The sequence below is a fragment of the Camelus dromedarius genome, chromosome 12 (genome assembly GCF_036321535.1).
Source record: "Camelus dromedarius isolate mCamDro1 chromosome 12, mCamDro1.pat, whole genome shotgun sequence".
NCBI classification, from domain to species: domain Eukaryota; kingdom Metazoa; phylum Chordata; class Mammalia; order Artiodactyla; family Camelidae; genus Camelus; species Camelus dromedarius.
Genome location: NC_087447.1, coordinates 48,115,289 through 48,139,663, shown reverse-complemented (window position 1 = coordinate 48,139,663; position 24,375 = coordinate 48,115,289). Strand labels below are relative to the sequence as shown.

At 38.2% G+C, this 24,375-nt stretch overlaps 1 protein-coding gene across 5 annotated transcripts in view; it reads left to right on the top strand.

Moving 5' to 3' along the window:
* Positions 1-2,711: 2,711 nt before the first annotated feature.
* The window catches only part of FAM168A (family with sequence similarity 168 member A), a 154,712-nt gene continuing 133,048 nt past the window's right edge, over positions 2,712-24,375 (top strand). For 3 of the 5 annotated variants that reach the window (XM_010989331.3, XM_031460304.2, XM_064492695.1), the window contains exon 1: positions 2,713-3,050. The gene's annotated coding sequence lies outside the window, so the exon portion shown is untranslated. Of the gene's footprint in view, positions 3,051-24,375 lie in introns of all 5 variants that reach the window. The other 2 variants (XM_010989323.3, XM_010989315.3) reach the window with 2 other exon arrangements.

Genomic DNA, 24,375 nt, shown 5'->3' with positions numbered 1-24,375 from the left:
TTTTAAATTGACAGAAAAAATATATCTTGATGAAAGTTCAATTTAGAAAAAAATCTAGAAAAGTCAGAAATTGTTTAACTGTGCTATATAGAAAATTTATCAAGGAATTAAATTGGCTTAATAGACCTAATTCCTTAACTACTTCAATAAATTCATTCATAATAATATATAACTCTTAGTAAAAAGTTTACATGCCAACACTTAAATTGCAGGGATTTGGAGAGAGAATTCTCAGATTAAGGGTTGGATTGTAAGTGGCACATTACAGTCTTCAAAGCACTTTCATACCCATTGTTTTACTGGATTCTCTTAATAACCTTATGAGGCAACAGGCCAGGAATCATCCTTCCATTTTACAGATGTAAATACTGAGGTTTAGAAAGTTAAGGGACTTACTGAAGGTCATGCAGCGTGTTCATGGCAAGGTCTAAGTTAGGATCTGATTCCCAGATATCTAGTTTGGTAAGCTTCTTCATACCTATTCCTCTAGCTCAGATACACTTTCCTTGTAGGACAGACCAGTCCCTTCTAGTTCTGACCACCCAGACCTCACTGTCTGCCAAAAGAAGTGGGGAAAAGGAGGAGGAGGAGTGAAGAGGGTTTAGAAGATGGGATGGCCGATGCAACACTCGGAAAGGACATAGCCCACATTCCGTAGGCACTTTTCTTACTATTCTCAGAAAAGGGAACAGAAGGTCTAGGATTTTTTTTTAGGGGGGGGACTGGAATTATAAGGCTGAGACAATAGAGAAAAATAAAGTAGTTTGAAAAAGACAGTTACTGATGTATTTCAGAAACATGAGTCATAAGATTAGGAGTGTAATTAGATTTAGGTGGGATGAAGCTGAAGTGATTGGCTGCAGCCAGACTATGGACCAAGTTAACCTTTGATTTAGGCAACCTGGACCTTCTCTAGAAGGCCTGCACTTCTCCAGGGGTCTGGCTAGTGGAGCTCAAGTGTTCTGGTGTTTCTTGTAGAACAGCAAGGAATAATGACATAAAATCTAAAGTACTGTAATTGACTATAGGGTTTATGTTAAGTCAGAGACCACCTGATATTATATTCCATATTCTAGAGGGGCAGGACACAGAAGGAAAAAAAATTTAAATGTAAGACTTACTTACTCAGTCTACAGACAATGTTTAAGTAGAACTTTGAAGATCCTTTACAATAACTCTGTTCCTCCTTCCTCATTCCTCCTTCCCACAATGCTCTCTGGGCTACAGATTAGAAACCATTGCTATAATAATTTAGATATAAGGAAAATCAGTGTGCCTAAAATATATTCTAGGGAAGGTAGGACTTTGGCTTAAATTTCAAGAATGAGTAGGAGACAAAAAAGAAAAAAAACTGAGTAGGAGAAAAGGAGGAAATGGGTGTGGAAAGACCAGAAGAGGGAAAAATTTGAGAAGAGACAATGAAAATTGAGAAAATCCTCCCTACTAACTAAATGTTGTTTTATGAATTGAAAGTGACCACTATTATTTGTTTTAATAGTGGAACTGTTGAACTCACAGTAAAACCACACAGGCCCTGTCTTGGAGCACCACTAAGGGCAATAGAAAGCCATGGAAAGCTTTTAGGCAGCAAAGAGAGGCTGTTTGATTTGGAAATTGTATTTTTTGAAAATAGTCATAGCTAAAGAATTGTGTGCTCTTTTTAAACAATTCAGGCAATATGAAATAAAAATTACTTGAAATCTGACACTCTTTACTCCAAGATAATCACAGATACTATTTTGGGGAACCTCTTTCCTGAAATCTTTCTGCTTATAGAATATTGATTCAGCCTCACATAAATTGGATCACTCTAAACATGCTGTTTTATTATTAAATTTTTTCCTCAAGAATAAATTGTGAATAGCTTTTGATGCCAAGAAATAGATCCGTAGCATTATTTTAAATGGCTGCTTAGTACTGCATTGTTTGTATATGTAATTTATTTAACCAGCGCTTATTTAAGGACATTGACATTTCCCCCACTATAATCAACAACCTCATACAACAATTTTGTGCATTCCTCTTTTCCAAATTGTTTGATTATCTTTTTAAGGTAAATTATTAAAAGTAATGGAGCTGGGTCAAGAAGTACTCTCTTTTTACATTTGGGTTCAAGTGCCAAATCGTCCACAGATTTTCAGGGAGACTAGGGGGAAGCTGCTGCATTAGTTCTGGTGTGAGACAACGGGGACGGCGAAGAGTCTACAGACTCCCAGATGATCTAGCCTATCTAAGCCTGTCCTCGGTGGGTCGGTCTATTTCCTTCCCTTTTTCCTCTTTCACTTCTTTTTCTTAACATGGAGGAAAAACTGAGAACTGCAACTCCCAGCATTTCGCGGGGACCACACTCCCTGGGAACTGTAGTACTGGGTTTGAGAAGGGTCCGGAAGGAGGGCAGGAGGTTGTAGGGCATGCTGGGAAATGCAGTCCAGCGGCAGGCGGTGGGGAGGTCTGTGTGAGGGTTTGCGCGCGCTCGCTTGTAGAGATTGGAGAAGCTGCGAACATCTTTTCTTGGGGATGGGGTCCTTGGGGGTGACCTAACTTCCCTCTTCCGTGGTCTGAATCTACAAAAACCGCCTGCGGATGGTTAGCTTTATGGCTTTATTCCATTGTCCGTAACCGGGGAGGGAGCAGTTCCTTAGCATCGGGCGCGCGGCGGCAGGCGCAGGCCGCGCGCGGACCTGAGCGGGGTATGCCGGGAGTTGTGGTCCCGGCACGCTTAAGCTGTGGAACGTGTCGCGGCGCCGCGCCGGCTCCTCCTTCCCCGCTGTTTTCAGCGGCCCCCCGCCCCTTCCCTCAGCCTCCTCCTCCCTCGCCCGCAGCCCAGCGTCCCATCCCCCCACCCGTCGGGCTCGTCGGCGGCTACTGCAGAGGATTCGGAGCCGACTCGCTGAGGAGGAGGAGGCTCCTGGTGCCTGCGCGCCATCCGCCACCTCACTGGACACGGGCGAGGGAGCGAGAGTGTCGCCTCTGTAGCCTCCAGAGAAGACAAGGGCATCGTCGCCTCAGCCGCCGCCGCCGCCTCCGTTTTCGCCTGCAGCGGCTTGCCGGTGAGATTCCCCCCCAACCCCCACCCTACCCCGGTTCGCTCGCCCTGAGCCTGAGCTGGTGGTACTGGGGAGAATGAGAGTGGGGGCTGTGGAGCCCCCGCACAGGTTGGAGAAAGGGGGTTGAGGTCGCAGTGGAACGGCGAGCTGGCAGGGGAGACTTGTCCAGGCGCGGGCTGGGGGTGGGGTGAGGGTGGGACACCAGCAGGTTCTGGGGGGAGGGATAAGGGAAGAGGACTTTTAATGGGGAATGACCAGACCTGGGACTGGAGCGTGAGGTTTTCGGGTTGGGGTGGAATTTGGGTGGTTTTGGGCGAGACGGATGATGAGACTGAAGTGGGATGGTTTTTAATGGGGGAGGGGACTAAATGAGGGTGGTGGATTTGGGATTGGCCTGGAATAGTTGACAGCTTGGGACCCGGGCTGGGTTGCGTGGTAGAGGGATGATTTCAATAGAGTGAGATTGCAGGGTTGGATAGGACCCTGGGGGTTGAATTTGGGGTGGACTTAGGGCAGGTTGTTAGAGGTGGTAGGAGCTGATGATGAGGGGCTTGGCATGGGTTGAGACCTGAATTTGAAGTGGGCGTTTGTCATCTGGGGGTGGTGGAATTTGTGGAAACTTACGAAATAGCTTGTGTTAGGAGAGCAGAGGAGGTAGAATTTGGGGTTTTCCTGGGGAGTGCTTATGGAGATTGAATAGGAGCTGGTGGGGGTGGGACTTTAACTGAGGGGAGTGTGAGGGTGAGCTGGCAGTAGGGGAGTAAATTACAAGTTAGGCCCCAAATGGGCAGAGAAGGATTGAAATTGGGGTAGGGGAAGCACAGTGGGATAGGATTTAGAGTGATTTTACAACCAGTGAAAGGTGCATGGTGGCTCCCTGGGTACAGGTTCCAGACAGAGGGCATAGAAGATGCTCCTGGGCTGGACTCAGTGAAAGAATAGTGGCAGGTGGTGAGCAAAGTAGGGGGACGTTATCTTGAAGAAAATGTCCCTAGGCCAAGGTAGCAGAGGGAGTTTAGGACAAGGAATATCTGAGATGAACTGGTAGGACTGGAGAGGTGGTTGCTGATAGTGAGGTAGCAGATGGGGCTAATTAAGGAGTGGGAGACCTGGAGTTGTTGGTATGGAGGGGGCAGGGAGGATGGAGAGGGGCAGTTAGCAGTGCTGGGAAGAGGTAGATTGGATAATTCTGGAGGGGAAGGATTGGGATGGCCTTCCAAGAGACAAGAGGTTTAGAGGTTGGACTTAAGTGAACAGCTTTGGAACCTGTGGTTGGGGGATTTTGCTGGGGACAGAGAAGGTATATTAAAGACTCTACTTTCTTTCTTTTTTTTTTTTTTTTTGGCGGGTTCACAGTGGGGAGGCAGTTAGGCTTATTTATTTATTTTAATGGGGGTACTGGGGATTGAACCCAGGACCTCATGCATGCTAAGCATGCACTCCACCACTGAGCTGTGCCCTCCCTCTCTAAAGGCTTTATTTTCTAGAGGACTTCTTCAGCTGTTTAATCTTTTTGTTTGTTTCATTTATAGTAGTATCATATTTGGAAGTAAATCAACACAAACGGTAAAGTTGAGAGGGGCTTCAATTAAAGTAGAATTGAGGAGGGGAGGATATCTTCTTTTATTCATATATTATAAGAAGAAATTTGAGGGGGGGAAAACCCACTCCCAGACTAAAGGTGGAGAAGATGAAACTGGAATGTAATAGATATCTTTATATATGATGTCTGCCTTCTCCTTTCTGCCCTCGCCCAGGTGCATTTAATAATTAGTCCTGAAATTTGATGAGCTTGAGGTAGTTGAGGGAGCATTCCTTGCTTGAGAACGATGAATAAGATTGAAGAATATGAGGCCACATTTAATTCCTAGTCAGGCAACGTGAATGTATGCAGAAAGAGCTTAGGGTTTTTTTTTTTTTTTCCTCCTCTTAAAATTGATTGCTTGAAGATTCCATTTATTGGTGTTCTGGTTTACAAGGCAATTAGGTCCATCATTGTATTGCAGGCTAATAATGCTGAGATGAAGCTTGGCACCTCCACTTTATGTAAACAGAAAGAAGACAGGAAATACGGAAATGTCATAAATATTCATTGGTGAGATGGTTTGGTATTGATGGAGTTTTTCATTTGATTCTCTTCTGATATTACTTGATAAGATTTAAAATAATTGGACTGTATTTCCATAGATTGGATTTTCTTCTAAAGGAATTCAGGTGATCAAAATTCTGTCAGATGTGGCTAAAAAAGCATATAGAATCATTTTCTGTTCTTTTTAGGAGCTGTAAGCACATTGCATTAACTACAAAACAATATCTCCATCTATTGATTAGAAATTTTATTTAAAGCTTAATAATATGCTCATTCTCATGGCAGAATGGTGATGCTGGAAGGTAGAGAGGGGTGTTAATGGAGAAAACATCTTTAGGGAAACAGTTTTCTGGACTTAATTGCATTAACTATGATATGTTAAACATGAAGTGTCTGTTGATTAGAGCTCAGACTGAGAAGAAATGAGGAGGGATGTAAAGAGGATAAAATTGGCACCAACGGGATCAAAATAATTCTTTTTTTGTTCAGGCTTCAGAGTTCAGCTCGTAAACAGACCATTTTCCTTGGCTCTCACAGTTGAGCACATAAAATACCCAATATTTAGAATCTTTTTCTTTTTGATAGTTCCAAAATAGGCAGAATGATCAAAGGTTGGACTTATCATTGGAATTGAAAGTGTTTTGTTATGAGGAACCTGTCTATTACAATAGAAATCAGGTTTGAGCAGTTACCTGTAATTTGATGAGTGTAATCTAATGAATGCATGCATTTCTCCTCATAACTTTAATCTTGAGTTCAGACATTGCTTTTGTGATCTGCAGGCTTGATCTAGAGGTGGGATATTTATATTTAAGCCCTAGCTTTTGAGAGCTCAAAATGAAAAGTGATTGCCTGGGAGAAATGTCTTGGTGGATTTTTTTTCCCCCTTCACAACTGTGTTCACCTGTGCAGTAGAAATGTATATAAAGTGTTTTAGAATCTTTACCTCATTTGATTCTTCCAGTATTGTGGTGAGAAGAGAAGAGCAATGGAAGTATTGGTAGACAGGTACGTTAGTAGAATAAATAGCTTGTGAATTTAGGTGTAGAGGGTCCTGAGTTCGAATCCCCTTTCCACCACTTGATAGCTGAGTGATTTTAGTAAAGTCATTAAAAAACCTTTCATACTTAGTAGTAATGGTTGTACAACATTGTGAATGTACGTACTTCCATTAAATTGTGCAATTAAATATAATTAAAATGGTAAATAAAAAACTTTCATACTTTACAAAGCTGCCAGGGGGAACAAATCAGTTCATGTCCTGAAATAATTTTATGTCCTGAAAATACTGTACATATATGAAATATTTGTTCAGTATTTATTTACTTACTGCTTGCTAAGTGCCAGGGGAAATTATTGTCTGTAGTCCCATTATCCAGCAACACTTCTTATTTATATGTGTATTATATATAAGTATGTAAAATATATATGCCTCAGTATATGTATGTAAGTATGCATATGCATACATATGTGGGTAGTCTAGATAGCAAGAGGAAGCCAATTTGCATTTATGGATAATCAGATTATCCAGATGTGAATCAATCATACTTGGAAATAGGGTTTTTTTGGGGGGGAGGAAGGGAGTAATTAGGCTTATTTATTTATCTTGATGTAGGTGCTAGGGATTGATCCCAGGACTTCGTGCATGCTAAGCATGTTTTACCACTGAGCTATACCCTCCCCTTGGAAATAAGATTTTAAACACGAAGAATTTTTTGTCGAAGAAATTTGAAATCCAAATTCATTAATAATCTGTTTGAGCTTCAGTTTACTTATTTGTAGAATGGGGCTCAAATGAAGTAATAAATGTGAAAATACTTTTTAAACTGTAAAGGACTATGTAAAAGTTTTTTTTTTTTCCCACCTCCACTTTACAAACCTGAAATCAGGGCACCCCACACAGAGGTGAAAAGCTTGACATAATTGATTTATTGCCTTTCTGAAGGGTTCTTCTCCCAGTGGAGAAGGAATACATATCAGTTCACAGTTTCTCCTTTAAAACTTGAAGATTGTTTGATGTGGGATGGAGAGGGTGCTAGAGGACTTTCTCCTCCTAGTGAATTTATGGGACATGGTTCTACATTAACTGTGCTGGCTTGCTCAAAATGAAACTGAAAAATTGAGGCTTTATTGAAGTGGAGAATGCAGTATACAATGTTTGTGCTTTACTAGCCTGACAAATACAGTCATTTCCCACTTAGTTTTCTACTTGTAACTTAATACAGAGACAGAGTAGTACAGTGAGATGAATTATTTGTGCATATGTAAAAGGGAAATAATACTCAGTTGTTGGGTTGTTCAATGGATTAAATGAGATAAGGACAAAGAACCTGGAACACTGACTGGCACATACATAGTTGGTACTTAATATGATAAATACTACTGTTGTTATTTTTATTTTACTTATGAATTGTTTAGGGCTGATTTTTCCTCCAGGCTGTTCTTTTATTATTCAGTGTTTTCCTGGGCTACATCTCCCCTCACTCATTTTACATGTGGAATACAAATTAATTTTAATATTACCATAGGTAAAGCAAAACAAAGACTGTAAATCCTCAACTGTAACATATTCCAAGGCCAAGGAGTTAGTAGTTCTGTGTGTGGCAAATATGTTTAAGACATCTGTCGAAAAACAAGTATCTATTGAGTGGTTATTAGATGGCAGTAAGGAAGTGCTGGGAGTACGGGATACAAAAATTTAAATTCCCTGCTCTTAAGGAGCTTATAGTTAATCTAGTGTGGAGGCAGACATGTCACACACAACTGTAGCATTGTGGAATCAATGCTACACTGGGAACATGAGCAAGGACCATGGGGAGATGGTGGTTGGCATGACCTGATCTACCTGGGGGAGCAGGGAAAAGAGATGTTTGGAGAATGCTTGAGCTGAGACCTGAAGGATATGTGGATGTGTGGGGACAGGAGAGGTTAAGAATGGCTTATGATATCAACAGCACAGTCCTTTTTGATTTTTCCCTTCCAGTGTTCTTACAGGCTTTACTTTGTACCTCTTTTTTTAAGGGCTTTCTAGCATGTATACCCACTGTAAAACCAAATAAGCAAGTCCCTGGCCAAGCTGTACTGTAATGCTGCTATTCTTTCCATATGCTGTGCCTTCCACCTGGAAAGCCCTCTCCCTATTGAATTCCTTAATCTTTACCTTGTCCATTAGGTGAGCTGTACTAATGTCACAGTTCTTCCCAGTTTGTTTAGCAGGAAGAGGTTTTTGAACCTATTGAAACTAGCTGATATTTGAGAAGAGACTTATTGTTTCTGCTTTCTCAGTAAATGTTGATATTCCTTAGGGTTGGCTCCTTGGCTCACTGGACTTTTTAAGATTCTTTTCTTGAGAAGTTTTGCCCATACTATTGGCTTTAGCTGCTACTGTATGCTGATGACTCTCAAAATCTCTATCTCCAGTTCAGAGTCCTTTCCTGAGCTCTAGGCCTTTATATCTTCCTGGCTATTGGCCACCCTAAACAAATCCTTTTTGACGATCCTCAAATTCAATAGGTCTAAAACAGAACTCATTTTTCCTATCTACTTCTGACCTCTCCCATTTTGTACACTCTCCCAAGAGTTAAAATCATCTCTTCCTATAGTTTTGTCCTAACTTAAAGGCACTATCATTCATCCAGTCATTCAAGATATGAATCTGTGCCAATAGTCTATCTTCTCCCTTAGCTCTATAGCCAAAAATAAATCCTTCCAAGTATTTCTGAATTTTATTTCCCATTTCCTACTATTACCACCTTAGCTCAGACCCTAATCTTACCTAGACAAGCACAGTAGCCTCCTAGCTAGTTTCTGTATCACCCATCTAGTAAACCTATCTTCCACCCAGCAGCCGGAACATCTACCCAATAGGTGTATATGTCCACATCACTCCCTTGCTTAAATCCCTTCATTGGCTCTAAAGTCTAAGCTCCTTAGCATGGCATATTAGGCCTTATGTGACCTGTCCTGATGTACTCCTGCATGAACTCCCATCACTGGTAATACTGAACAGCATAGTTTCTACAGATATCTTATAGTTTCACATCTTTCTTTGCTCATACTGTTTCTCCTTTTATTCATCCCTCTGGGTTGAGTGCATCTCCCCTAAGAAACCTTTCAGAACCTTTAAGGTTGTCATAAGACCCCTTGTTTGTTCACAGGAAGCACCCAGTGTGTGCCTGTCATAGGACTTGCCCTGTTTTTGGAAAGTTAACTTTCTGTCTGCTCCTTCACTTAACTTTCTTGGGGACAGGGAGTGTGTTGTAGTAATCTTTATAGTCCTAGCTCCTGGAGGGTACCTTGCAAGCAGTGAATGATTAATTTTTGAACTGAACCTAGTAAGGAGAGATGACAGACCAGTGGTATGATATTCTAATGAAGGGTAAGGTGATACGTGTTTTTCCAGATGTAGGTTTTTATTTATTTCGAATGGAATTTAGAATTTAATTGGATTGATAAAGGTTTTGATGATGTATAGCACAAGGTTCAAAAGTAGAAGACAGCAAGATGGTATGCTCAGGGTTGGCAAATGCCTTCTGTAAAAAAAAATATATATATATATATATATATTTTAGGCTTTGCAGGCTACATACAGTCTCTTATTTTTTTTCTCGTTCTTTCCCTTTTCTCCTCCTTCCCTCCTACTGTGTTTCATTCTTAGCTCACAGGCTGTACAAAAACAGGCCTTGGGTATGCCATAGCTTGACAATCTCTGGTATGTTATCAGAAATCAAACTTAAAGTTATAGAATATTGAAGAGCAAACAGACTAAAAGCAAGTTCACTTTTCTTGTTTTATTTATTGTAAAATTTACTTCTTTAGGCAGTTAGGCATAGCTTTAGTATTGAAAACAATTGTACAGAACCTTTTTTGTCAAATGACTCTGTTTATCTAAAAACATTTTATTAAATGGGCCATTGATTTCTGAAAAAGATACTCTAAGAACACCTTGGTTTATAAGACTCCAAAAAAGCTTTCCCACCTTCCTCTATTTAGGCAAGTGTCTGGGTCCTTTCAGAATATATCCATTTTTATGATGATACAGATTGTGCTTTTTCTTAGATAAAGACATTTTGAAGGAACCCTGGACTAGTATATTTTTCACAGTAAGCTTCAATCCTTGCTTCACTAGAGATTATGATTTGATTTGGCTTCTGATCATGTCCTTTAAACTTGACAGTTTCTGCTGATGCTCATATTTTCTAGCCTCTGTTTTATACCTTTTTTTACATATCCTAGTTTTCTTATGTGTTCTCTTCACTCTTTTATTTTGAATTGATAGCAAAAATCTCTAAATATAGTTACATTATTTACACTTTTGCAAATATAGTTATTTTATTTGATCTACAGTGCATGGGTTGGTCATGTTACATTCTTTTCATTTTAAGGATGAAGAAATCAAGACTCAAGAGGGTAATGCATTTCTGGCCTTAGGACTAGTAAGAGATGAGGGTGGAAAGACAGAAGAGACTTAACATTTGAGTATCTGTAGTAGGCAGTATGCTGGGTGCTTTCTCTCCCGTATATACTTTAATTCTCACATTTACACTGTTTAGGATATTGTGCCCATTTTACCAAAGAGGAAACTGAAGCAACTGAGGCTTGTAGGGATTAAGTAGCTTGTTTTTGGTTACATAGAGAAGAGAAGCTTGTATGAAAAACCTAAACTGCCTTGCTTCAAAGCTCTTGTTCTTTTTACTGTACTGTATATAAAGCTCTCTGATTTTAAATTCTTAGATCAGTATTTTTCAACCTAGCAATGTTGAGGAGTAGTAGCTTGGATACACATTTGAAAATATGCTGCAGTTCTACCCTGACTAGTGCTAACAGACCTTCTTCAGGTGAGCCTAAGGCAGGTGTGTGTATGGGTGTATGTTTTTATAGAAAATAGAAATTAAAAAATTGTATTGAGGTATGTATAACATATGAAGAAAAGTGCACAGAAAGTATAAGCAGCACTCAAATCAAGAAAGGGGATGTTACCATGGTAACCCATAAATATTCTGACTTCCAATACCATAGGTTATTTTTGTGTTTATGAACTTTTATAAGGTATGACTGGCTTTCTGCACTCCACTTTGTAAGATTTATTTATGTTTTTGTATGTAGCAATAGTTTATTCTTGCTCATTGCTATATAGTGATAGTTCTCAAACATTTTGGTGTCTTCACTCTTACTATTAAAGACCCCAGAGAGCTCTTGTGTGTGGGTTGTATCTATCAAATATTTAATGTATAAAAAATTAAAACTGTGAAATTAAAAACTACTTATTTAAAATAATAAACCCATTAAATATTAGCTTATTTTAGTGAAAATAACTATATTATCCCCCCAAATTAGAAGAATAATATTTTATATCTTTCCAAATCTCTTTACTGTCTGACTGGGTACATATCTGCTTCTACATTCAGTCTGTTGCAACTGGTTATTTTCTTTGTGGTATATAAAGAAAATCCAGTCCCACATACTTATGTGGCTAGGAAAGGAAGGAATGTTTTCATTGACTTTTAAGTAATTGTGGATATTCTTTCTTCTTATACTACACCAGAACTTGTCAGCTGATAGTTTCGTAAAGGTCCATTACCTTGTGGAATCTGAAACCATATCAGTGAACCTTTCATGCTCTGTTACACTAAAGTCCATTGGTCTGTTTTGTACTTTGAATGGATTTTCTACCCATGTGTAATTTTGTATCATCATACATTGGTCATTTGGAAAATGTTGGCTCATTGAGTTATACAGAGCTTCTAAAATGTTGACATTTTATTGTATAATGTCAAAAAAATCACATTTGTTAATATCACCACCAGTCTCATCAGACAAGTCTCTAATTTTCGTTTGAAAGCTCAAATTTTATCGTTGGCAACGAATACTGACAGTTATTTTCCTTGAAGTGACAGTCTCACATTGTTCATTTTTGAAAAAATGTCTGCCAAACATCCAAGTCTGAATAATCAGTTTGTCTGACAGTATTTCTTTCAAGTAAAAATGATGTTTCATGGGGGAAAGAAAGCAGCTAGTTCAGCTTGCAACTCAGTTGTGCAAGTGCCTTAGTGTTTCTCCTTGAGCTAACTCTAACGCTTGTTTTTGGTATGCAGAAGTGCTTTATGTGTGTTTCCTATTTCATCACAGAATACTAAAAAGATGTGTAGTTAAGGACTGAAATTTAATTAAGTTAATATTTTTTGTGGCTTCAGCAAGAACATTCTCTATTTTTTCCTTTGTTTTCTGTTTATTGCAAGTTGCAGTAAAATGAATATAGTTTTTTTTAATACTTGAAAGCAATATAACAGCCAGGAATGGTCTGGGAAGTGAGTCTTAGTAAATAGAGACCTCAATAAACAAATTTAGAATATCTACTAAAACAATCTTTTTTCTCTATAATTATACTTATTTTTATCAAATATAGTCAAATTAAGATTAATTTGTTTGTAAATTAAGTCTGATTAATTGATCATATAGTTTTTCTTTAAATTGGCTGTGTTGGATTTTTTTTATTGAGTTATAGTCAGTTTACAATGTTGGGTCAATTTCTGGTGTACAGCACAGTTCTTCAGTCATACACGAATATACATATATTCATTTTCATATTCTTTTTCACCATGAGCTACAAGATATTGAAAATATTTCCCTGTGCTATGCAGTATAAACTTGTTTATCTATTTTATATATACTAGTCAGTATCTGCAAATTTCAAACTCCCAGTTTATCCCTTCCCACCCTTCTCCGCCCAGCAGCCACAAGTCTGTATTCTATGTCTGTGAGTCTGTTTCTGTTTTATATATAAGTTAATTTGGCTTTTTTTTTTTAGATTCCCCATATGAATGATATCATATGGTATTTTTCTTTCTCTTTCTGACTTACTTCACTTAGAATGACGTTCTCCAGGGACATCCATGTTGCTGCAAATGACATTATGTTGTCATTTTTATGCCTGAGTAGTAGTCCATTGTATAAATATACCACAACTTCTTTATCTAGTCATCTGTTGATAGACATTTAGGCTGTTTCCATGTCTTGGCTATTGTAAATAGTGTTGCTATGAACACTGGGGTGCAGGTGTCATCCTGAAGTAGGGTTCCTTCTGGATATATGCCCAGGAGTGGGATTGCTGGATCATATGGTATGTCTATTTTTAGTCTTTTGAGGAATCTCCATACTGTTTTTTGTAACTGCTGCACCAAACTACATTCACACCAAACTACATTCCCACCAAACTACATTCCCACCAAACTACATTCCCACCAACAGTGTAGGAGGGTTCTCTTTTCTCCAGCAGCCTTTCCAGCATTTACTGTTTGGGGACTTTTGAATGATGGCCACTCTGGTGTGAGGTGATACCTCATTGTAGTTTTGATTTGCATTTCTCTGATAATTAGTGATATTGAGCATTTTTTCATGGGCCTATTGGTCATTCATACGTCTTCCTTGGAGAATTGCTTGTTTAGGTCTTCTACCCATTTTTGGATTGGGTTGTTTTTTTCTTAAGTCGTGTGAGCTGTTTCTATATTCTGAAGATCAAGCCCTTTTCCCTGTCACCTTTTGCAAATATTTTCTCCCATTCTGCAGGTTGTCATTTTGTTTTGCTTATGGTTTCCTTTGCTGTGCAAAAGCTTGTAAGTTTAATTAGGTCCCATTTGTTTATTTTTGCTTTTATTTCTTTTGCTTGGGTAGACTGCCCTAGGAGAATATTGCTGAGATATATGTGAGATAATGTTTTGCCTATGTTTTCTTCTAGGTTTATTGCGTCTTTTCTTAAGAACATTGTCTGTTGAAACTGCAACTAGTTTTTTTTTTCTTCTTTCTGGTGTGGCCATGAGGAATGCAATGACACTATCACAGTTTGGTGTCACTGCCTTAATTTAATACAAGATGGTTTAGTTTTATTTATTAGTATACTTATATTTCTAGGCTTTACTTATTCCTTATTGGGAGAATAGGTGGATTTGTTAAACTTTTACTAAAAATATTGCTTTAAAAGCCAGCATGCTGTTGGTTTTCCCTTGGCTTAGTAGTACCAAAACACTTTTGAGTTGAGCAGTTTAAAACTTTGTCAGGATGTTAGAAAGTTATTGGGCTTGATGCTTATTCTTCACCACTTTGTGGTGAAGGAAAGGTATGAAGTGCCTTTAGAGAAGTGTGCATAGCTGTGATTAAAAGTCTCTCTATCCTCCTACCCTCAGCCTGGAGCATTTGCAGTAGAAAAAGGAAAAGATGCAGATGAAGCCATAGCCAAGTGATCTTGTTGTGTAATGTCTTTGGTTTTTCACTGTGATTGAGCAGAGTACTATGATATCAAGCATTATTTTAATTTTCAGCTAACACCCCTATACAGCCTGGAGCCTTAGTTTGGGGAAGGAGGAGGAGAATTAACATTCATTGTGTGCCTACATTGTGCTAGGCCCTTTATGTGTAGTATCTTATTTAAACTCAACAATTATCCTGTAGGGTGGTCATAATTATTTTATTTTACACATGAGAAAACTTAGGAGGCTCAGAAATGTGGAGCCTACTCAGGTTCATCAGCCAGTAAGTGACTAGGGTGGGGTTTATCCCCAGACTTTTCTACCTCCAAAGCCTGTGAGTAGTCTTTCTGTATGCTGTGCTATCTTCCAAGGACAGTATCTCACTGATAACTTCTGTATCCTTGATACCTGGAACCTAGTAGGGCATAGTACTTTTTTGTTGAATAATTGAGTTGGTGCTAAATGAATGAACCAGTTTTTACAGAGTAGGACTGCAGTGTAGATTGGTGCATGCTAAGGTCTGGTCACCATTTATGGTCATGGAGAAAGAATCAGTCTTTAAGATAGACTATCAGACTATTTAAATAATTTGGACATTTAGGAATCAAAGAGATCCAATGGGATGAATTTTCCTTAGATTTTTAAGGAAATAGATAATACGTCTATTGTACCTTTGCTTCCTGCCTTACTTGGGCAAGTTACTTTGCTTTTCTGCACCTCATTTAGATTGCTTCCATGTCTTGACTGTCATAAATAGTGTTGCTGTGAACATTGGGGTGCATGTGTCTTTTTGAATTAAAATTCCTTCTGGATATATGCATGATTGCTTTTCTAACTCTTAGTTCTTTTCTCTGCTTCCAAGTTATCTCTTTATTAATTTTTTGGTTTTAGATAACATTTTAACTTTTAGATAACATAGTAAATGCTGCAAAACCAGATTGTATCAGTATTCTGCTTGTGCATTTGATTTTTTTAAGCCTAAATGTAGGATTTAACATATCTATTATGGTGGTGGGATGACTGAGACTTTAAGAAATGTGGGGATTTTAAGCCTTATTAAACCCTTCATAGTTCCTAAGAGGCAATTTAAATTATGGCTTCCAAAAAATATTTAGTCTTAGTAGCAGGCAAAAATAATTATTTATGCATGCATTCGTTTAGTTAACATGGATGTCAGACTCTGTGCTAGGTAGGTTCTGGTACACAGAGATGAGTTAAGATGTGGTCTCTGTCTCTAAGGAGCTCCCTGGTGTAAGGGAGAAGGTATAAACAAATACATTACAGTTCAATGTGTTGTAGATGCTGTAAAATAAGTAGCAGTGTGGAAGATGTTAATGCCTTTTTCAGGGAAGAGGTCTAGGAGGAATAGACACCTCAACTTATTTCTGAAGGAAGACTGGGTTTTGTGTGTGGAAGATTCTGGATTGTAGAGTCACAAAATCTGGATTTGAACCCCACCTCAGCCACTTAAGCTGTCTGATTTGGGGCAAGTTGTTTAAGTTCTCTGAATCTCAGTTTTTTCCACCGTAAAGTGAGGATAATCACGTCTATATCTACTTTTGAAAGTTGCGAGGATTTAATATACATGAAAGAACCTCATTAATGTGGTAAATAAATATTATTAATCACACCAGAAAAGAGAAAAAGATTGGGTATGTTAGTGCGTAAATGTCATTTATGAAGTGTTAACACTGTAAGCATCATGAATTAAGGCAAAGAATTTTAAGTCCAGAATTCACAAAACTTTGGTTCTGTGCTGTTATGGAACATACTACTTAAGATGCTTAAGGAGTGGTCTCTGAAAAAGTACTGAATGTGGTTCTTGGTAGCTTGGAATACAAGCTGAATTCGAAAGAGCTCCATTTCTTGTCAGAAGACCTATGTCTGTGCCACCATTAAAAATTATTTAACACTTCAGAATTGCATTTTCTCCATCAGTAAAACAGAAAAATAATAGTTAATTTGCAGAGAATTAGGGATAAGTTGGGTAAAGTGCACATCATTAGCCATAATCAGTTAAAAGTTTAATTTGTAGAATATTAAAAGTTTCCCCTTTGAATACAATAGACTTCTTTAGAGAAACTTGCTTAAAGAAGAGAGGAGACGTTCTGTCATTTATATTAACACTCATAACATTTTACTTCTTTCTTCAAGTGCATTCCTCTAAATAATTTTGCAAAGTGAGTTTAAATCCCAGCTCTTGCACTCACTGGCTCTATGATCTCAAAGTTACTTAATCTTTATATAACTTATTTATCCATCTATGAGATGGGGATATAGAGGTATTCACAGTGTATAGTTGTTGGGGGAATTAAATGAGATAATGAGATAAAGTGCTTAGATTGGAGTTTGTCACGTAGTACAGTTTCAATAAATGGTAGTATTGTTATCACTTTCATTTTATAAATGAGGAACTGGATACAGATTTAGCAGCCTGACTAGATTCATTTGAAAGAACTAAGGATGGGATTCAATCCAGGTTTGGGTGATGCAGTTACTCTATCTTTTTACTAGGCTACATTTTGTAATTAACATTTTATTTGTTTGGCAATGTATTTTGAAGTTTTGTAGAGTGGAAGTAAATTGTTAGTCTTAGGTACTTAAAACTAATGTTTTACTGACAGTTTACATAGACTCAGAACTAAATTGGTTAGGGAAAGAACTCTTTGACCTGGCTTCTGTATGTCAGACACAATTTAAAGGCAGGTATTCTGGGGTACACAATTTAAAGGCAGGTATTCTGGGGTCATGGTCAGTGGTTAGTAAAAAGAACTGTGTTTTTCTCCTCCCTAAACAGTTTTATTGAGGTAAAATTGATGAACAATAAGTGAATGACACAAATTTAATATAGTTCGCAAAGTTTTGGCATATGTATACATCTATGAAACCGTCACCACAATTCAAGTAGTGAATATATTCATTACCTCCCAAAGTCTCCCTAAGCAGTCTCTTCCTCCTGCTCTCCCTGATCCCTCATCCAAGCAAGCGTTGGTCTGCCTTCTATTACTATAGACTAAACAGTGGTTTTGGAGTCAGAGCAATCAGGATTTAGATCCCCAATCTGCCACTGTGTTAGTTGGGTGACTTTGGAGAAGTCATTTTATTTCTCAGCTGTAAAATAGGAATTCTGTTTTATCACCAGCCCAAAGGACCGTGAGGAAGAGAGGAACAGTGTAAAAAGAGCCTAGCATGGTAGCTGGTTATAGCTGGCCTTCAATCCCTGAAGGTCACCAACCTAGCTTTCAGCTGGTAGCCCAGAGTACATTTAGGAGTTCAGAGCTCCAAAATGCTTTTCTATCACCTAGACCTTGTGTCCCCTCTCACTGAATGAGCTTCCTTGAAACGGGGAAATTTAGACTTAGGCAGCTTGAGGCCCTAAAGGACTTTCTGGTACTCCTTCCTTCTCTCCTCAGTGCCCAATGTTCCACATGCTATTAATTATGAACAGATGTTCTTCATAAATAAGCCAAGAACTCCGCAGCAGATTTTTGTGTTCTTTATGCTTAAGTCTGGCATTGTGATAAAATTGGATGAGCAATGAGCTTGTAGTCAGTTTTTGGGTTTAGTTTCCATGGTGCCTTGGGCAAGTCATAAGAATTTTTCTGAGCCTTAGTTTTCTTATATGTAATGTTGGGGAGGATCATTCCACACAAATTTGTTGGGAGGATTAAAGGAGAATTTTGAAAATGAATTGTATGGTGACATCATAGTTCACCTGCATTGTCCCATGACTGTCTTGTAGTGTTGGAACTTTGTAAAAGATTCAGTTAGCATTTAAATTTAATATCCTAGAGGTTTTGGGTTTTTTTTTAAAGTATATTTTATTAGGTTTTACGAATAGGTAGCTTTAACCAAAGGTTAAAAGTGCTTAGAATTTTAAGTCAACTTTAATTCAAATCTTAGTTTAGTAGCTGTGTGACCTTGGGCAAATTATTTACTTTCTCTGAGGCTTGAATTCTCATCTGTCAATAAGAGATGTCTGGTCTTCCTCAGAGGGTTGTTGTGAGAATTAGAAATAAAGTGTGTACAGCGGTTGGCAAATAGCAGATACCCAGTGATATTAGTTTCCTGCCTTCCATTTCCAAAATTGGTAGATTTTTGGAGTTCAGTGAGCTATTACTGAAGGGATTACTTTTGCCTTCCCCATTCCATGATCCATGTTTGGCCCAGGACAGCCATTAAATGGTGTCTCAGATTTCCCATTTAAGTCTGAAAATGCAGTTTGAGGTTTATGATGCTAGCAGTTATTGTAAAGGGATTTTTTTCTCCCAAATAGTGGGAGGGGTGATGCCATGTTTTTGTACTTTCTCATTAATTCTCGTTGCTGTAGCAGGAGGTACTTTGTACTGAAGGAGCCAGGGAAACCAGAGGCCATTTTCTTGTCTCTTCTGTCTGTGTTTGTTTGGGTTGGAGAATTGTCTAAAGGCTTCTTCGTGAATAAAGTGGATTTGCTAAGTTCAGAGTTTTCCTCCTGGGTGAGCCCAGGAATGACCTACTGAGGGGAAGAACAGATAGGAAAATGTGGGGATAACTGGTGAGCTCTGCTTGTAAAGTTGTCAGGATCTTTGAGTTTGGGGGCAGTGGAGAAGGGTTGATTCTCCTTCCCTTCTTCCCCACCAGAGCGTTTACAGCCCAACACAAAGGGAGCTTTAAGATGGAGGTCTGCATTGTAATTTCCTAGAAATTGCTGCTTCTGGTAACCGCTCATTCAGTTTGCACCTCTTTGCTGCAGTGGATGAAAACAATGGGGACAATAAAGCCATTTATCTGATAGCTGTAGCCTCAGTGGGATGTTTGTTTTAATAATGGTGTAATTTGCAGGGCTCATAAATTGTGATTTTATTCTCATGGAAATAACTGCCCAGTGGTATTTGGATTCTGAGGTCTCCTGTTGTGGATAATTTCACTAACATTCTGGCTAACAATTCTCTTTATTCCATGCTTCATTTTAGATTGTTCAGGCTGGTTGGGTAATTAGTCCAATGCAGAGCCAGTTTTCTTTCTTTCTGGGACTGGCAGGTGGTTACTAGGTAACTAGAGGATCTCTGAACGGAAGAAATTCTGCTTAGGGATTCAAGGCAAAAAAAGCTGAGCTGGGTTTTGATTGTCATCTGGAATTTTTTTTTATTAAGATTTTATCTATCCAATGACAAAATTTTAGTTATCAGAATATTTACTTTCCATGGTACCAAACATTCCATTCTATTTGGAAAATCGTATGTTTGAGTTTTAAATTTTCATCTACATGTATTTGTTGGGCATATCCACAGAGGGCAAAGGAGGCTGGTTACCACGTGCTAGACATTGCCCTAGGTGTTTTAATTAGAACCTGAGAGTTAGGTATTGTTTCCATTTTACATATGCAGAAGCCTAAATTCAGAGAATTTAAGTGACCAGATTAAGATATCTTAGCTAATTAGTGGTGGGCAGTTGACTAGATTCAAAGCTCATGCTAGGTTGTCAATTATAGCATTTGACAATCTGAAGATACACCTGAAGATACATTTAAGTTTCTTTAATTAAGCCCTTAGGTATTAGTGATTAGTGTATTAGTACCTAGCATCTGATGTATATATCTGATTGTTCTTCCTGTCATCTAATCTTGTATTATTTTGGCAGTTTTAAGTACGTGGAGTATTTTGATTATCTTACTATTAAAGGCCTTCCAGACATACTCTGTTTTAGGAACTTTCTTTAAAAGGTGTCGGAGCATAGTATATTCACTGGAAATAGCCCCAGAGTTGTAGTTTGGGACTAGGTTTTAAAATTTTGGCACTGCCACTTAAAAACATTTTTTTTTTTATTGGAAGTACTAGGGATTGAACCCAGGACCTCATGTACGCTAAGCATGCACTCTGTCACTGAGTTATACCCTCCCCCTCTCACTGCCACTTATTGGATGATCTTGGAAAACCTTTTAACCCTCATTGACTAACCCTTACCCCTGGCATAAGCCTCATTTTGCTTATCTGCAAAATAGGGATATGATACTCACTTTATAGGAATGTTAAGGTTAGTGTATGTGATAGTGCCTAGTATATGCCTGTAACATAGTAGGGGCTCAGTAAGTGCTGGTTTGCTTCCTTCTTTACTAACTCTACTATTAGTTAACTACTGGGATAATTTGATACTTCTTTCATTGCTGGCCACAGAATTTATTAAAAGATGGCCCACTTCTAGTGCCACTTTTTTACATTTCATGTTGATGCTGTTAAACTGATAGAGTTCATTTTTCTCTAGAAACTTGCTGCCCAAACTAGGTAATTTATTCAAGGGACATTTAGATAGATCTATGGTTCCTTGTTTGTACTCTTAGTAGATTCTAGCTTTGCTGCTTACTAGCTGAGTTTCTGGGAACAACTGACTTTATATAGCTGAGACTTGGAAGAGGAATAATAATAGCTGACCCGTTTTGTTGTGAGGATCAAATAAGATAATGGATGTGAAGATGCCTTTTAAATTGAAAAATGCTAGGTGAGATAGTAATCATTATGTGACTTTCATAGTTAAACTAGGTGGGACTTAGAATTCACTACTGTTTTAAGAAAGAAATTTTAAATTTCACTTGAATTATATAAAGGAAGCATTTTGTTGAGTTTTATGTTAGCTCTTGGGGACAGCTGGAGAGCAGAGGCCAGAATGAGGTCCTGCTCATTGAGTGAATATAACTGGATGGTAGATGTGAGAATGGAGTGGGGGTGGGAGTACAGCTGTGAGGCAGGCTGCATGAACTTAGGTAATAGTTTAGATTAGAGGTTTGGATCTTGGTCTAATTTTGAGCCATAGAGCAAAGAAGAGGGAGGCTCCTTGATCAGAAAAACTTAGAACACTGGGCAGTATGTGGAAAACTGGTTGAAAGAGTAGGATTGGAGGTGACAGCTGTAGCTTATCTCATGAGGACACTTAAGTTGAAATCCCAGTTTTAAGTTTTCTAGGAATATGTACAGAAGTTAAAATAGATTTTATTTCATTCCAGCTCCTCCTAGCCCTCAACAGCTAAGTGTGTTCATTTGAGGTGGGGGGGAAGTTCCAGGTGAAGCTTGTGCTTGTGCATGAATCAATTGGTGTCTCTCAGATGAGCATATTGGCATATTTTCATTTAAAGAGGTGCAGGTGGCTGGCAAGTGGGGGATCTGCTTTCACAGACTAAAAGCTTAATTTTATGAAGTCATATTCAGGTTATCTCTTCCCTGAAAATTGGTTCTGTTCACAGCATTTCAGTAATGCAGATGGTATTTTTCCTAAGTGGAATATCAACCAAAAATTGTAATGTGTTTCATTATTGATGTATCTGAATGCTGCAGTGTATTGGTTAAAATAAAGATTTTTTTCATATGAAGAAGGCCTTCTGTCTCTGGATTTTGGTACTACACCAGTTTTTTCATTTTTCTCTCGGGAGGATGTCAGCTTTTCTTTACTACAAGTCACTACATTATGTTGTCCGGATCATTGCCTTCTCTTTTGAGTATTGGGATAGAGTAGTTGTTGTACAGGATAGTTTCAAGTTTCCATTTTATTTGGCTTTAAGAAAACATTTAGGCTTCTTTCTTTTACCCCCTTTGTTAGTATGAAGGTGTTCCAGTGGTTATGTAGGAGATAGATTTCTGTAAGCCTCACTCAGGATCAGTGGGTTACTTTTTTATATTAACTTCATATATAATAATTTCAACTGATATTTGCATAGTTTTTTCTTAGGGAGGTATTTTATTTAAAATTTTTCTTTTTACTGACCTGTTTCTTGCATTAAACTGGTAGCTCTTTTGGGGCAGGACCATATGTATATTTTCATCTTTGTATTCATTGTATTCAGCACAGACCTAATAATGATGATGCTAGCTAACACTGTGCTGTATGTCTGGCTTTGTTCCAAGTGCAGTGTTTGTTTTAATCCTCATTATCCCCATTCTATAGAAGAAAAAATTGAGACAGAGAAAGGAAATAACTTGCTCATTCTCACAAATAATGAAAGGATGCAACTGTGATTAGAACCAGGTCAGCCTGACTTCAAAGCCTACGTTCTTAATCTCTACATTGTATTTTCTCAGAAACTGCTTGTAAGTATATATAGGTATATATAAGACATATTATCTCTCTTATTTGCAATTTAAAACTCTGTGAAGCAGGTATACTGTATTCATTTTATAGGTGAGGAAAAGTGAAGTGAATTAATTACATAAGGTTATGCATTTGTTGAGTGGCAGAATCTGAACTCCAAATACTTGGGTTCCTGACTCCAGCTCCCGTATTATTTCCCCTATATCATACTGTAGCTACTGGTTAGAGCTGCCCATCTGTTTTCTTAGGAATGCACAATAATCTTTTTGGATTTGGAGAATAGATTTCTTTATCTAGACTATCTGGAGATAAGAGGCAGGTTTAAAAAATCTTTGTGTGCCCCACTTCAAACTCAAGGAGCAAAATTCTGTAGTAGATAGACTAAGAGAGTTCCTTGAGGGTAGACAGACAACTCGTGTGTGTGTGTGTGTGTGTGTGTGAGAGAGAGAGAGAGAGAGAGAGAGAGAGAGAGAGAGAGAATGGGGTGGAGGGGAGAGAGATCCCTGCTTTCCTATTACCTGACACAGAGCATGTTTTCTGTAAAGGTTGCTGAGGGAATGCATGATTGAAAGAGTTCATGCTGAGTCTAGTATTATTAAAAAGTGATGATGATAAAATTGCTAGTTTACTTTAATATCCTGTGCTTTCTCCTGATTGCTTCATTCTTGGTCACTATTTGATTATGTTTGAGAATTACTGTAACACTAATTAACAGTGGCATTTCATATATATTTTAGCCAGTTTATGGCAATTGTCTAACAGAGTCTTCATATGAGAGAGGGATTGTATTTATGCATTTGTAATATTTGAAGAAGCAATTTTTCTAAAGTCTAGGTGAACTCAGTTGTACTGAATTCTTTGATTGCCTTGTCAGATTTTTTTTTGTATTTCTATGAAGAAGATAGAAAATTAGTTTTCTAGTATTTTTTGCATAAATATACATTTTACATAAATTGAAGTGATGCTATATTGTGACTTGCTTTTTTTTAACGTTGAAATATTAAAATTAAAATAGTAGGAGGCTAATTTAGTAGTGTATCATTAGAAGATTTACAGACTTTGGAACTTAATACAGCTTGATGAGCTCATCATCTGCTCCATTCTCACACTCTCTCCTATGTTGCAGATACGGACTGGAAGTGCAGGGAAGTCAGTTCATTTGTTCAAGGTCATACAGTTTGAAAATAAATAACCTGGGACTAGAACCTAAGTTTCTCTGTTTTTGCCGCAGCATACTCTCCTTTGAAAACTATTTTCTTACTTTAGCAATTTTGAAGCCAGATATTGCCCTAAAGTTGACATCACATGGCCAAAGTCATAGGCTCCAGAGGCTTGGCTCATCTGTCCTGTAAATAAACAAACAGATAGATAAATAGATAGTGTGGCTTTTGGTAGGAACATCCTAATAGCAACAAACAGATCAAGGAGCTAGTTCCATTAATAGCCTTCTCCCAGGTCCTTGAGAAGCTGGTTTGGCTTCATTTAGCTTCTAGGCAATATCACATTCAGATATAGCCATGACATAGCCTAGGTGATTGGTTTTCCATGTATGTTGCCCTGTGTTATTTTTGTGTGTATGATTATAGTGCAAAATGTTTGAGAATTCCTAAGCCCCTCTTCTTATTTCAGTCTGACATGGTGGTTGTGTTGATGTAAATTACCTTACCTAGGAATGTCATAATTGATTCCTTTGTTCCAGATTGTAGATTTGAGTGTCAGGTATTAATCTACATATTACTGTACCTTTAAAGAGTTAGTCACTTTATTGTGGAAACTGTATGAGATCAAAAATCAGAATTTTCAATCTTGATTAGTTGCTTATGGACCTGGTCCTGCTCTGTCATTTGGCATACATAAATCCAACTCTTCTCATTTTGTCTGTGAGCGTGCATGTGCATATCTACTGATGAATGGTCTCCTCTCCAGTCTTAAAGGTAGTATC